This window comes from Hyaena hyaena, unplaced genomic scaffold (assembly GCF_003009895.1).
Source record: "Hyaena hyaena isolate Hyena2069 unplaced genomic scaffold, ASM300989v1 scaffold_42, whole genome shotgun sequence".
In the NCBI taxonomy this organism is placed as follows: domain Eukaryota; kingdom Metazoa; phylum Chordata; class Mammalia; order Carnivora; family Hyaenidae; genus Hyaena; species Hyaena hyaena.
Window position 1 is genome coordinate 748,668 of NW_024080674.1, and position 5,867 is coordinate 754,534.

Sequence of the window (5,867 nt, forward strand, 5' to 3'; positions counted from 1 at the left end):
AGGCCCCTGAAGGCCTAACTGCTCTTTGGTTACCCCTTTTCTTCCCACGAAGGAGGCAGATGATGAAATCAGCGGCTTGAAAGACCCTATTCTTTCTTTCCTAAAAACAAAACTAAAACTTCCAAGGGCCAGTAACAAGGGTCCCTCTAACAATACCTGTTTGCCTGTTTGTGTGCCATGATTCAGGAAAGAGTGAGCTATCCTGACAAAGACTCAAGTGGGCTGCAAATGTAAACACGCTTTTCCAGGCCTCTCTCGGGTGTTTTCTAGACAGAGGTTCTTAACCTGGAGGTTAGGAGGTGGGTGTAGAGATCTGTGAACCCTTGAAGAACCATCAAAATTTGGGGGGCGGTGTGCATGGGCATTTCCGGGAGTGGTCCTTAGGGCAGGGTGCACGGATACTTCCGGGATGGGGTCCGTGGGCGGGGTGCACGGGCACTTCCGGGATGGGGTAGGTAGCTGGGAGCTCAAAGGGCAGGATCTTAGTTAGCTCGCCAAACTGACGGACCTGATGCGGCTCCTGAGTTTGTACTTGAGGCCCGGCGTTGCTCTAAGTATTCGTTTAATCCTCCGAACCAAGTTAGGAGGTGGCAGCTCTTTCATCAGCCCCAGCTTACAAACCCCAAACTACCAGACCAGTAAGAGTGGGCACAACCAGAACTCAGACCCAGGCCCTCTGGGTCTAGCCTCTGGTTGCTACCCCCCCACCCCCGCCTGTACTGCCTCCCTGACATGAAACGAGGCAGAGTGACTCATTCATTCCCGCTTCAGCTGCACCCCGTCTGAGCGGGGAAACAAGACCAAGTAGATCCAACGAAGAAATGCTGGAGCATCTGGGCGATGTTTTGATTAAAATACCACAGTATTTGGCAAACTCTATGTGTTACAGGCATGGCTTATGTAAAACCTCATGAGTAACAGGTGCCCGCAAAACACATCTGATGCATGGGTTTTCAGTGTCCCCACACGGAGGATGTGTCTCCCCAGCACGTCACTTACAGAGAATAGATGCGTCGTAGGGAGACCTATGCTGAGCGGCATGGGTGATTCTAGGCACGAACACTCACATCTGGTGAGATACACATTGCTCAGTGTTCTCTGGTTTTCTCCCCTGACGTGATGCGCTAAGCGAGCTCAGGTTGTGAACTCTGTCACGTTTGTTCTGCTCGAGGGCCCTGACAGGCGCGTGTGCTCTGGACCTAGTTCTGTCTGCAGCATTTAATAGTCGCGGGAAAGTTACCTGTAAGAACCCCGTGGTGGGGGCGTTAGCAGCACCTACCGTTTATGAAGGTTTTTTTTGGCTTTGTGCCGGATCTTGTGCTATGAGTGCTCCATGTTTTATATTATTTTATCTTCACACCTCTCTGATGGGCAGTGCTGTTACTACCTCACAGATGAGGGGCAGAAGCAAACAGAAGGGGAATAAGAAGACAAGAACCACACAGAGCGTGAAGCTCGGAGCCACGAAATGAGCTGATATGACAGGTCATGCTAAATATTTGCTCACTGTCTTCTGTCTTGAAAATGTATGCATGTAGGGGCGCCTGGGTGGCTTAGTCGGTTAAGCGTCCGACTTTCGCTTAGGTCATGATCTCACGGTTCGTGGGTTCGAGCCCCGCGTCGGGCTCTGTGCTGACTGCCAGCTCAGAGCCTGGAGCCTGTTTCAGTCTGTGACTCCCTCTCTCTCTGACCCTCCCCTGCTCACGCTGTCTCTCTCTCTCCTAGAAATAAATAAAACATTAAAAAAAAAAAAAAAAGAAAATGTATGCGTGTGGGGCTCCTGGGTGGCTCAGTCAGTTAAGCCTCTGACTTCGGCTCAGGTCATGATCTCACGGTTCATGGGTTCGAGCCCCATGTCGGGCTCTGTGCTGACAGCCAGCTCAGAGCTTGGAGCCTGTTTCAGATTCTGTATCTCCCTCTCTCTCTGCCCCTCTCCTGCTCACACTGTCTCTCTCTCTCTCTCTCTCTCTCTCTCTCTCGGAAATAAGTGAAACATTGAAAAATAAATTAAAAAAAAAGAAAATGTATGTGTGTGGGTGTGTGCATGTATGCGTGTAATTTGTAACCCATATTTTAATAGGCAAAAACTCAGATTTCTATCCTCAATTATTTTATTGCATTTTTCTATTCTGAAGTGTTGGAAGCAGCATTCCAGCATTTCTTTGAAAGAGGATATCTGTTTAATGACTTGATAGAGAAGCAAGTAAACACATTTGCTCACTAAATGGGAAAAATTATCACCTGAGGAAACTGCCTTGTCTTGAATGAAGGGAATGACCGGAAACCAGAGTTCATGGGTTTACGACGTGCCTATGACTCATTTTCTGGGTTCGCATGGAAATTCAGGACAAAAGCTTATAATTAAGCCAGGTGTTTACACTGGTGTTTTTCTTATTGTTGCCTTGCAGATGCTCGAGTGGAATCAAGAAAGAGAATCGAGGGTTCATGGCAAATGGAATTACCCTTCCGGCCGGTGTCTCGTTCTGAGCGCAGAGATGGAAGATGTTCCAGTGGCTGCGTTAGTTCAGGGGAAGAATAGCACTTGAGCATTAAAGATTTACCAAGGTGTTATTTCTGTGGTTCTATTTTTGGCCTCTGCTCATCAAAAAACCCTGCACCTTATGAACCCGGACTCTGAACATCCTCTCCCTGGTTTACTATAAAAAGGAGATTCTTTAATAAAAAATAGAGCTAAGGTGAGAATTCAAAAGGCTCCTTGTGGGTTCGGAATTTCTAGCTGAACAAGCACAACCCAGCGAGTGGAAGGAAGGAAACAAGAGTGAAGCGATGTCTGCATGTGAAGTCTCCTCAGAATGAAGAGTTAAGGAAATGATCAAAACCAGCGTTCCTGACTTAAGTTAACAATGCTTCCTTGGGAGGAGAAAAAACAAAAACAACACTTGACAGGAAGTGCAGTGGGTAGTATGCTTTGAGGAAATAAGTGGGGTTCTGGAAGGTTCTCTAGCCTATGTCACAAACCGGCGGTTTTGAGCCAGATGTGGACATCAGAAATGCTGTGTTGGGCCTCAGTGGTGCGTTTTAAGTTTTGAACTCCTTGATAGCTTTTAAAAGCCAGATTTCCTCCTCAAAATTGGGATTTGCACTTCTTTTCAAAAGTGAGAACCGGCTGCTGTGGACCTGCCCCCTGCTGGGGCGCGGGGAGTAACACAGACCTCTGCGGGGAGGCCAGGCCCTCCCTAGTGAGCCCAAGTCTCCTCCCTTCCCCAATGCCTGCTTCTGGGTCTCTAGGACTCATTGAAATCTCTTGTCTTTCCCTGTATGCACTGGGGTTTTACAATGTGCTATGGGCCACAGGCAAGTCCATTATCCACCCCAGTCTCCATTTTATTTACCTCCAAACTGGAAATAGAACTTTTTTAAAGTATTTAGTTCTGTTCAGCTGTAAAATTCTACAAGAGAAGTCCTCCCTCCACTCGTGAAAAATCTCATTGAAGAAGGTAGGAAGAGGGGCACCTGGGTGGCTCAGTCGGTTGAGTGTCTGACCTCGGCTCAGGTCATGATCTCACAGCTCGTGGGTTCAGGCCCCGCGTCGGGCTCTGTGCTGACAGCTCCAAGCCTGGAGCCTGCTTCCAATTCCGTGTCTCCCTCTCTCTCTGCAACTTCCCTGCTCATGGTCTGTCTCTCAAAAATAAATAAATGTTAAAAATTTTTTTAAAAAAAGAAGGTAGGAAGAGACTCAATAATATTTTCCTAGTGGTTTCTGGGTTTAGAAATTGTTCTAGAGAGCTCTGATTTGCACGTCTGATCTCCTTGTTCTCTTATTTCATCCTCTTTCTTTCCCCTAAAAAAAAAAAATTAGCCTCTTCTCTGGATCCTGCTTGACCCCTCACTTAGCTCTTCCTTTTATTCCTGGGGGCATCTTCAGGCTCCCAGACTGACAGTTTCAGCAATGATGTCAGACTCATTTCACTGAAAACTCCCTTTTTGGCTGACACGAGCTAAGTCCCCAAATTAATCTTCCAACCTCGTCCCTAAAAGCACACGGATTCTGTACACATGCGACAGGGCACCTTTATAAGCCAAGCAGATGCCAATTGGACATTTACTTTCTATATAGAGCTGATTATAAAGTAGTCACATACATGTGCACGCACACACACACACATACACACACACACACTGAGCCCTGCCTACTTGGCAGATGTGTTTTATGTATGCCATTTTGTATTTTAAAAAATTGTATTCTGTTGTTTACAAACAAACAAAAAAAAGACATTTCACATGAAATCCAGATCTCTGGCCACTCTTAAAATTTTTTTTAATGTTTATTTATTTTTGAGAGAGAAAAAGAGACAGAGCATGAATGGGGGAGGGGCAGAAAGAGACGGAGACACAAAATCCAAAGCAGGTTCCAGACTCTGAACTGTCAGCACAGAGCCTGACGTGGGGCTTGAACTCAGGAGCCGTGAGATCATGACCTGAGCCGAAGTCAGACCAACTTCCAACCCCAATTTTCCAGCTCCAGAAAACAAAGGAATTTGACCTACAAGTTCCTGTTTGGGTCTGAAATGCCTTTGTCATTTAAGAATAGGATGCAGGGGCGCCTGGGTGGATCCGTCGGTTGAGCATCCAACTTCGACTCAGGTCATGATCTTACAGTTCGTAGGTTTGAGCCCCATGTCGGGCTCTGTGCTGGTAACTCAGAACCTGGAGCCTGCTTCGGATTCTGTGTCTCCCTTTCTCTCTCTTCCCCTCCCCTGCTCACACTCTGTCTCTCTCTCAAAAATAAAATAAACATAAAAAAAGAATGGAATGCAAATCTAGTTCGGATCAAACACCTGCACCACTGAGGCAGAAGTGTACACTTGCATTGCTCCCATTTTACAGATGATAAAGTGGGGCACAGAGAAATCAAGTCCACTCTTCAAGGTATATGCCTCGTGAGTGGGCCAGCCAAGGTCTCTGACCCAAGAATCCACTTAACCAAATTATGATACTTTTTTGTTTTTTTCTTCCTCTTCCTTCTTTCTTTCCTCTTGGATTTTTTCCCCCTGTTTTGTTCTGTTTTAGAGTAGTGTTTGTAGAAATGATGAATTGACTTAAAAAAAAAATTGGAGTTGGAGGGCGCCTGGGTGGCTCAGTCGGTTAAGCATCCAACTCTTGATTTCCGGTCAGGTGATGATCTCGTGGTTCATGAGTTCGAGCCCCATGTCGGGCTCTGCTCTGACAGTGCTAGAGCCTGCTTGGGATCCTCTCTCTCTCTCTTTCCCTCTGTCTCTGCCCCTCCCCTGCTCATGCTCTATCCCTCTCTCAAAAAATAAATTTAAAACAAAAAAGAAAGAAATGGAGCAACAGGTGTCCCCCCAGAAGGCTAGTGGCTTCTCCTGGCGGCTCTAACTCCCACCGCGTCCCTTCTATCGGCAGTTGCTCCAATCCCTTGTGAGACCGCCAGGCTCCTCTGCCGCCAGAGGGGACTTCTCCAACAGGCACAGTCCCTGGGGACCACGATACTTTGGGTCCACAAAACTGTCTTAATTTTAATTTATTTTAAAATTAGAAGAGAAGTAAATATGATACTAATAAATATATGACAATGAATCCAACCTGAATTGTATTTGTCTTCATGCCAATGTAGTCATTAAATATAATGATATTTTTAATTGGATATTTTTTAATTGGAAGAAGTGGCCATGAGAGCAAATGTGTCTGCTGCTGGCAAGAAGCATATGATGGTGGAAAGCAAGTCAGCTTGCGACTCCTGGTTCAGCAGAGCCGCAACCGTTTTTCCGAATTTCTGTGGATGCTATACGTTGACTACTTTTCACATGAAGATTAAGAACACAGAGTCTGGGGGGCGCCTGGGGGGCTCAGATGGTTAAGCATCGACTTCAGTTCAGGTCACGATC

The 5,867-nt window shown here is 46.4% G+C and overlaps 1 long non-coding RNA gene across 1 annotated transcript; it reads left to right on the plus strand.

Moving 5' to 3' along the window:
• Positions 1–1,385: 1,385 nt before the first annotated feature.
• On the plus strand, positions 1,386–2,571 carry LOC120230405. Its single transcript, XR_005528002.1, has 2 exons — positions 1,386–1,485; positions 2,409–2,571. It is a non-coding gene; the product is annotated as an uncharacterized LOC120230405 (long non-coding RNA).
• Positions 2,572–5,867: the final 3,296 nt, after the last annotated feature.